The following is an 8,272-nucleotide window of genomic DNA, read 5'->3' as shown; positions in this document are numbered from 1 at the left end:
CCGGCTGCCCTGGGGGACCTCTCTGGAAGGAATAGGGGTTTGGAGTCAGCCACTCTGGGGCAGGAGGAGAGGAAAGGGCCTGGCTACCCCAGGAGAACCACCAGCCGGTGGGTCTTGTCTTTGATCTCCGATGATTAAAACAAACACCCTCTCTGGTGCTTCTTCCTGGTCTGGGCGGCCTCATTCCCAGCTGGCAGACACTGAGCGGCCAGGGAGAGGCTGCCTGGTCCCAGTCCCAGGGTCCTCACTTGGAAGGTGTCCTGGGGTCAAAGGCAGCTCCAGAACAGCCTGGCCCTGGCCCGCCTCCATCTCGGACTCCAGTTGCCTTTCTCCTGCCCTGATTCCAGCTTCGGCTCTTGAGGCTTTTTCTCCAGGCTCCTCAGCCTCCTCCCGGCTGTGATCTGTTCACCCCACAGCTGCAGCCGCCCAGGTCAGTCGGTGGGGGTGGCCAGGGTCCCACTCATTGCGGGCTGTTCACCTCTTATCTCTGCAGGCTGGCAGGCTGTGAGGAATGACCTGAAATGTGTTCTGATTTGTGAAAGGGAGAACATTGGCCGTAAGCTTTAATTTACTCCAAGTGCCCGCTCTGTGCTAAGCCTTGGGTTGGCACTGGGGAGACAATAAGAGTGAAAGAGACGTGGTCCTGCGATCACGGAGGGGCTTCTGATTTTTGTTTGTTTGTTTGTTTGTTTTTGTAAAGACAGAGTCTCGCTTTGTTGTGTAGTGGTGTGGTCTCAGCTCACTGAAACTTCCGCCTCCCAGACTCAAGCGATTCTTCTGCCTCAGCTTCCTGAGTAGCTGGGACTACAGACACATGCCACCACGCCTGGATAATTTTTGCATTTTTAATAGAGACGGGGTTTCACCGTATTGGTCAGGCTGGTCTCGAACTCCTGACCTCCAGTGATCCACCCACCTCAGCCTACCAAAGTGCTGGGATTACAGGCATGAGCCACCATGCCCGGCCGGTTTCTGGTTCTGATGAGCAATGGATTCTGTGCCACACACTTCACAGCTGTTTGGGACACCCCGGAGCACAGCTAGACCATAAGGAGAGAGGGCTGGGGACAGCCCTCCTGTTTGTCTGTGGGTCCCTGGGGATGGCGTGTGGTGGGGAAGCCACCCTGGGGCAGCTTCCTGCTCCCGTCCTAAAGAGCTCCTTCAGCAGCTGGGGGCTGAGCCACACGCCTCTGCTGGGAGGTAGGGAGTTGCATATTCCTGCCTGTGAACCCAGCAGAACATTCTTTCAACGTCCTGCCATTGATATAGCCTCTTGGACTTCCTGGTCACTTCATGATGACAGGGTGCAGAGGGAGAGGGGTGATCACAGGATGGGCACAGTGAGGGTGAGGGATTTTTCTTCCCACATTTTTATGATAAAAATATCCAGACATATAGAAGAGTTGAGGGAAGAATACAAGGAACACTCTCAGAGCCCCTCGTGAGCTGACACGCATAACTACGTAACTACATAGATGTGTAGACACATCTCTGGAGCTATGTATTTTTTTTGCTGTCAGTTTGAAAGTAAATTTCAGGCATCATCCCTAAATACTTCCGTGCGCATGTCTAAGAATAAGGATATTCTCTTAACCACACCACCATTAACATCTGAAGACAACAGTGGTTGGAGACGGAGGGGTTTTGCGAACGAGTCGAGGCATCAGTTTCGGGATCTTTGGTAGACCAGGAGGTGCTGTGTTGTGTTACCGTTCGCAGAGCTTCCTTTGAGCTTGGTCCCCCTGTGGGGCAGCTGGAGGAGGATGGAATGACACTCCCATTCCAAAGTTTGAGATCTCCGGGAGAGCAGGGTGCCATGCTAGTATACAGTAGGTGCTCGGGGTGTGCACAGGGAACACGTCCCAGGCCAGAGGCTGCCCCTGGGACCCCATTCATGCTCCTGGGCATAGAGGGTCCTGTTTTTCCAGCTTGGCCCCATCCTCACAAATGTTCTGTCTTTCACAAGTTAGAATACATTTTGCTCACTACTGTTTACTAGGCTTACAGGCAGATTGGATCTGGGCTCAAATCTCTGTGAGACCTGGGCTGACGGTTGTTTCCCTCACCAAGTCCTCAGTTTCCCTTGGGGCGCGGAAGCTAAGCTTGGATGGGGAGCGAGGGCGCCTGCCGAGGTGCCGAGTGTCCTTTCCTTTACTCTGGGGAGGGGACCTGGAGATAGGGACGGGGAGGGGTTCAAGTGCAGAAATAACCGCCTCCACCCAGGGCTGAGATGGGTCCCTGGGACCCTCCAGCTGTGATGTCCCCAGGAGTCTCCAAAATTTCCCACAACCCCTTCTGATGTGGGCTGTGCATGGGGGCGTGCCCAGGTGAGAGCTGCAGATGGAGGCTGTGGTGTGACTGCATTTATCCGTGGGTGTAACTGAGGACCTCACAGGTCCAAAAGGGTGGTCCTCACGTGTGCACGAGAGACTGGAGGGAGCAGGGATGCATTTAGGCGCATGTATGGTTGTCTTAAGATGCCAATCTGGGTGTGTTCTCATGTCGGAATGCGGGTCTGTGCTCTGTGTAGTGTTAGAAATGGGACTTTGAGAACAGAATGTTATTCAGCCTTAAAAAGGGGTGAAATTCAAACACGTGCTATAACATGGTGAACCCGGAGGGTGTTACACTCGGTGAAAACCGGTCACAAAAAGGCACTGCAGAATGAATCCAGTTATACGAGGTATCCAGAGAAGTCAAGTTCATGAGGCAGAAAATGGAATGGAGATTGCCCAGGGCTAGGGGAGGGAGGAGTGGGGAGTTCTTATTTAGTGGGGACAGAGTTTCAGTTTTGCAAGATGCGGTGAGTTCTAGAAATGAATGGGGCAATGATTGCGCAACACCGTGAAGGTACTTAAGCCACAAACTGTACATTTAAATATGGTTCAGCGGGTGAAGTTTGCATGATCTGTGTTTTACCACAGTTAGAAAACAAACAAACAAACAAACAAACCAGAGTTCTGGTGCCTGTGACTGGCTGCCTTGTAAGGTTTCCTGTTTCTGAATGATGTGACACCCACCCCTGTCCCTGGGTGATGTGATTGCTCGCTGCCGTTTACTGGGAAAGCTAGACTATTGTCACTAGGAGTGCATATTGTCAATCAGAGGAAATCTGACAGAGCCAGAGGGAGGCTCTGGGGATCACACAAGCCTCAAACCCCAGACCCGTTTCTGGAAATGCTACTGGTTTGCAGCAAGTCTCACCAGCCAGGAACGATACAGAGGCATTTTGTCAAAGGAAAGAACTTGATGAGAAATTGTTTTATGAAAGCCAAATTTTGGCCTGTTTTCACATTTTAGTTTGTCAGAACACAGAGTCATAAATGTTAAACATGTAGTTTATTGTTATGCACGGTTGATTTCTTTATAATGACAATTTAATTTTCAAGTTTGTCCTAGAGTCACTGCAGGATCCAGAAGAGAACGGGAGAGATGTTTTAACAGTTTATCCCAGCAGGACCGTTGGGAGAGCAGTTTTTATTAAAGCCAAAAAAAAAAAAAAAAAGAAAAGAAAAAGGGTGGCCCAGGCCCCTGCCCCCCTCCCACGGTTGGGTCAGGGGTTGGGGTGGCGGCCAGGGCTGTCGTCAGGTCCCTGGTTATGAAGCTTGGGCTGCTGGCTGCGGTGGGATCTGTTCCGGCTGCAGGGCCGGGCTGGCAGGAGCGAACCGGCTCTGCTCGCTGCAGTCTTTGTTTCTGGAGCTGATGCCTGGTGGCTGGTTTGTGGTTGTGAACCTGGGGAGCTCAGATGAGGAGTGGGAGCGGCCACCTATGCCGTGTGGAAGGCCCGACCGGCCTGCCGCAAAAGCCGCCCTGTAGGACGGGGGACCGGTTGCGTGAGTTTCCTCTTCTAACTTCTCGTCTCCACCATCAGGGGTTGTGTTCTAAACCCTGGTGGGTTGACGGTGGTGGGACCCAGGACAGCACCAGGAGCCTTCGCACATCTGGCTCTGTCGCCTCCAGGCAGGGCAGGGCACCTCGCCTCTGAAAGTCTGTTTCCTCAGCTGTAAAATGGGTCTCTGTGTCCACCCCTCAGGCCATTTCCTGGGCGCTCAGACTGGGTGGGTGCTTCAGAGATAATGCTCTACCTAGCTCTGGGTCCAATTCCGAATCCCATTTTCAGATGCAGAACTGGACCAGAGAGCGGGAGCCACCTTAGCCAAAGTGCCCAGCAGTAGGGGCAGCGAGGCTGGGCGAGGGTCCCGACTCTGTCTGCTCAGGATCTGCGTAGAAAATCACCCAGGCTGGCTCCTGGACTGAGGAGGAAGAGCATGCTTCCGGGGACATGGGGAGCCAAGCGCTGAGCAGAGCTCGAGGGTCCTGGTCCAATGGGGACAACTGTTCTTGAGTCCCAGAGGGTCTCCCCGTGGATGGGACGAGGGGTCCTGGGCTCCTGGGTCTTTGTTCTTGGCCGAAGTTCGGGCAGCTGGTGACGGGGCTGTCTGCACCCCGCATTGTGGATGTGCCGAGTGGTGAACCCTGTTGTTTGTATGGGAGAGTCCTCTCTGGTGGGTTCTGAGCTGGGATGCAGGGGGGGTCAGTTTCACGGAGCTCTCCCAGGGACAGAGGCATGGGCCTGCTGCTGTTCAGAGGAACTTCCATGAGGATTTGGAGAGGGCACAGAGAGCCTGTGGCACTGGTCTAGTGTCATATAGCATGTGGGCAGAGGGGCCACCTGCCCAGCCCTTCCTGAGGCCTTTGAGGGGTCATCAGGAGTCTGAGGCTGGGATTGGGGGAAGCATCTCACAGCCCAGTTAATACTCCCACTTCTTTGGCGTCCTGTGGTGCACAAAGGGGCTTGGAGGAAGGACATGTGCCCCCAATGCCTCCCGGCCAAGGCCTTGTTCGTTTCACTCCTGTTTTCACACCCAGGCCTGGGTCAGCGGGGTTGAACACGGATACTGGCCAGGGCAAGCTGAGGGGGAGGCTGGTCAGGGGTTAGTTCAGGGTCCTTCCCCTAAGATTTGGCCCAGAAACACATCCAGCCAATCCTGCAGGCCCCCTCGGCCCCCGATCACCACCCCTACTATAGGAAATGCTTTTAAGAAAGTCAAGGTGGGGAATCCGAGAGCCCCAGACTGGCTGGGGGTGAGGTGGCCCGCTGCTGGCTGCTCGCAGAGGGGGACTCGGCTCCTGCCCCTCTGACCCAAAGCCGCAGAGCCTCCAGAACGGCAGCTGGAGCCTCCATAAAAGAATAAGGATCACATTCCTCACTTTTTAAGTCGCACAAAAGCTGTATGCATAATTAATGTGCAATAAACGTGAGCGGCTGGAAATTAACTACATGGAAAAAATATACTTAATTGTAAAAATTAATTTTGCCTTTATTCTTTTTCTTTCGTTCTCTCTCCCCCTTCCCCTGCCCTTTTACAACTTTTTATATTCTTGGAGCCCCAGATCTGGCTGGGGATCATCTTCTGGAAGACTCGCCCGCTGACCTCTTGCCACGGAGCCGAGGACAAGATTAGTTTTAAGCCGCAGCCTAGTCAGTTGCTTTCAACAGAGGGTCGGAGAGCGCCCATGAGCCAGGCCGGGTGTTGCCGTGTTGCACAGAGGAATCTTGAAATCATCCCCCAAGACCTTCCTCGGGGACCTCTGTACCTGATTTTGAAGGCTCTGGTAGATGCAATTTTGAAGCTGCCTTTGGAAACTCGGAGAGAAACCTCATTGTGGTGCTTAAAATTCCTAAACATGAATTTGGTGGTTAAAAAGCCGAAGGCCTAAATACATTTACATATATTCAAACAAAGTATTTTAAGCGATCGTCTCTAAGGCTCCCTTTCTTGTTTTTCTTCTACTTTTTTTTTTTTTTTTACAAGGACGAGACTTTTTCTAAGTAGTGAAATTTCCCAGTGGAAAAATTTATTGGCATGTTCTTATTGTCACATCTCTTAATAAAACCTGAGGATGCAACTTGAGAAACAACCCATCCACTTGAAAGAATTTTTTAAAAAATTATTTTTTGAGAATAAAACACTCTATTAATGGATACTTTAAAATATGATTTATTGCACACATACAACAACAACAATAACCTAAAATATCACATCGCTGGAAATAAATCACTGCCGATCCTATCTGCTTTGATGCCAGCTGCTTTCCTGTTTCTGCTGTCCTTCCCAGCCCTGGTCTATATTGGCAGATAAAAGAGGCAGAAGAATCAAGAGATGGAACCCAGAGTCATCTCAGCAGTTTGGGCAAGAATCGTGTTTTCAGAACATCCTAGTTTGTCCTGGGCAGTTCGTAGCTAACCCTTCTGAAGACTGCAAACCACAAGTAACGCAGGGTGTCTCTGAGTCACTCTGTTACCAGATTAATTTACAGCAAGAAAAGAGATCATCAGTACGGTCATTTGTGTTCTCTGCCACCTCTGCCCAAGTACCTGGTCTTGTTTAAGATGAACTGCCGTTATCCGAGAGCTGCCTGGTCACTGGGGACCAGGGGCAAGCCGTAAATAACCAGATCTGTGACTATCGGTCATCTTTGGCTAGCTGTCCGGCCTGGCTGGTTCCCCTGTAGCCCAGCTGGCAAATGTGGCTGCCTTCGTGAACAGGTGGCCCATAGGGGCCGTGGATGGGCAATGGGCTGGGGTGGCTGGCAGGCGTCTGCAACAGCCTTTCAGGACCAGCCTGGCTCCAGCCTGACCACTGCCCCCCTCCACCACCCCCAACTGCCTGGCCAGGCCCGGCCACAGACCTTTGCATCAAACAGCTTCTGACACTAAAAATCAAGGTCTGTCAGCCGTTGTCATAGGAATGCAATATCCTCTGGAGGTTCCCTTATTAAAAACCAAGTCTTGCTGCTGTTGCCCAGGATAAATTTCTATTCCGTTTGTATTGATCACCGGGAAATGTCTCATTCTCTAGTTGACAAATTCGGCCAGCAGGGAGTTAGTTAGCATTTAGTGGGCAACATTTGTTTCCACAGGGATTTGGGGGACCCTGGGCTTGAGCTGTGGTTCTATTCACAGGGTCAGGGTGAGGAATCTCTAGCTATGATGCAGAATCACAGATGTGGGAGGTACCTTCTTGCAAAACAGCAGAGCCCGCCAGGGGCTTCAGAAATCATCTAACGCGCGGCTTTGTTTCACACTCGACTTGTTAAGGAACTCGACTTACCCAGGGTCTCAGAGGCAGTGGCACCTCTAGGAATTTATCCTACAGATAATAGCCATCGGGGTGTGCAAAAGATACCCACCATGGCACTGTTTATAAGGGCCAAAGATGTGAAATCATCTAGCCAAACGCCCATCACAGTAGATACAGTAAACAACGATGGTATCGGGCAGAATCATGTGACATCGCCATCTTTTGCTGGTCAAAAATGGTTGAATATGGACAATCGCACAGGGGTCAGTCTGCTCCTTCTATTGAATGGAATGACATGTAGTCTTCAAAGGAACGAGATGGAGAACTCTCCCAAGATATATTATTAAATGCTGCAGAGCCGCGAACCTGTTAGGCTCCGTATCTGTTTTTACAAAAGGAGCCACATGCGCACTGGCTGGGATCAGCCTCCACTCTGGAAGGAGAGACAAATTACCCGTGGTGGCTGCCGTGGGGAGGGGAGCAGGCGGCTGATGTGGGAGGCTGACTTTTCACTTTGCAGCTTCTGTACCTTCCAAATGTTATACTAGGTGTGTACATGGCAGATACGACATAAATTAAAATGTAAAAAAGATCCAAATTTCAGTAGAGCCTTCATTACCAGGGATTAAATGCTCAGCAGACTCTGTGGTCTGAGAATTCTGGGCTTCAAGTCATTTCATCTCATGGAGCCTCAGTTTTCTCATCTGTCAAGTGGGGGTAATGATAGTGTTGACTTTTTAGAGTGGACGTGACAGTTTCCTTGAGACACAAGTGAAAGGCTCAGCATTGTGGCACAAAGTAAATGTTACGTGTGATTATAAGTGACACATAAATCATAACATATACACATGCATGCACATAAATCCTTGTACTGACCCGTTTGGCATTTTGGTTTTCTTAGAAGAGTCTTAAAAATAGCTGTGTGTGTTCAGAGTCGGGAGTTGAGATTCCTGAATGTTACGTCTGCTAGGGAGATGATTTTGCAGCTGCAGTGATGGCTGCCCACGCTGAATTTACAGGGTGGGTCTGATGATTTTTTTTCTGAATCAGTAAATGGTCTTCCGCATCTCTATGTACATATGCAGGTGAACTAATAGAATTAAGCTTATTGGTTTAATTCCTCTGGGCCCCCTTGGTGAGTGGAGAGCAGCTGGATGAATATTTTAATTAAGCTCCGACACCCAGAA

At 50.8% G+C, this 8,272-nt stretch overlaps 1 long non-coding RNA gene across 1 annotated transcript; it reads left to right on the top strand.

Moving 5' to 3' along the window:
• The first annotated feature begins 314 nt into the window (after positions 1-314).
• On the top strand, positions 315-7,677 carry LOC141583786 (uncharacterized). The gene is made up of 2 exons (XR_012516678.1): positions 315-430; positions 5,395-7,677. It is a non-coding gene; the product is annotated as an uncharacterized LOC141583786 (long non-coding RNA).
• The last annotated feature ends 595 nt before the right edge of the window (positions 7,678-8,272 follow it).

Source organism: Saimiri boliviensis, chromosome 2 (genome assembly GCF_048565385.1).
Source record: "Saimiri boliviensis isolate mSaiBol1 chromosome 2, mSaiBol1.pri, whole genome shotgun sequence".
In the NCBI taxonomy this organism is placed as follows: Eukaryota; Metazoa; Chordata; class Mammalia; order Primates; family Cebidae; genus Saimiri; species Saimiri boliviensis.
Note: the sequence above shows the minus strand (reverse complement) of the source record. Positions and strands in the feature narration are given on the sequence as shown.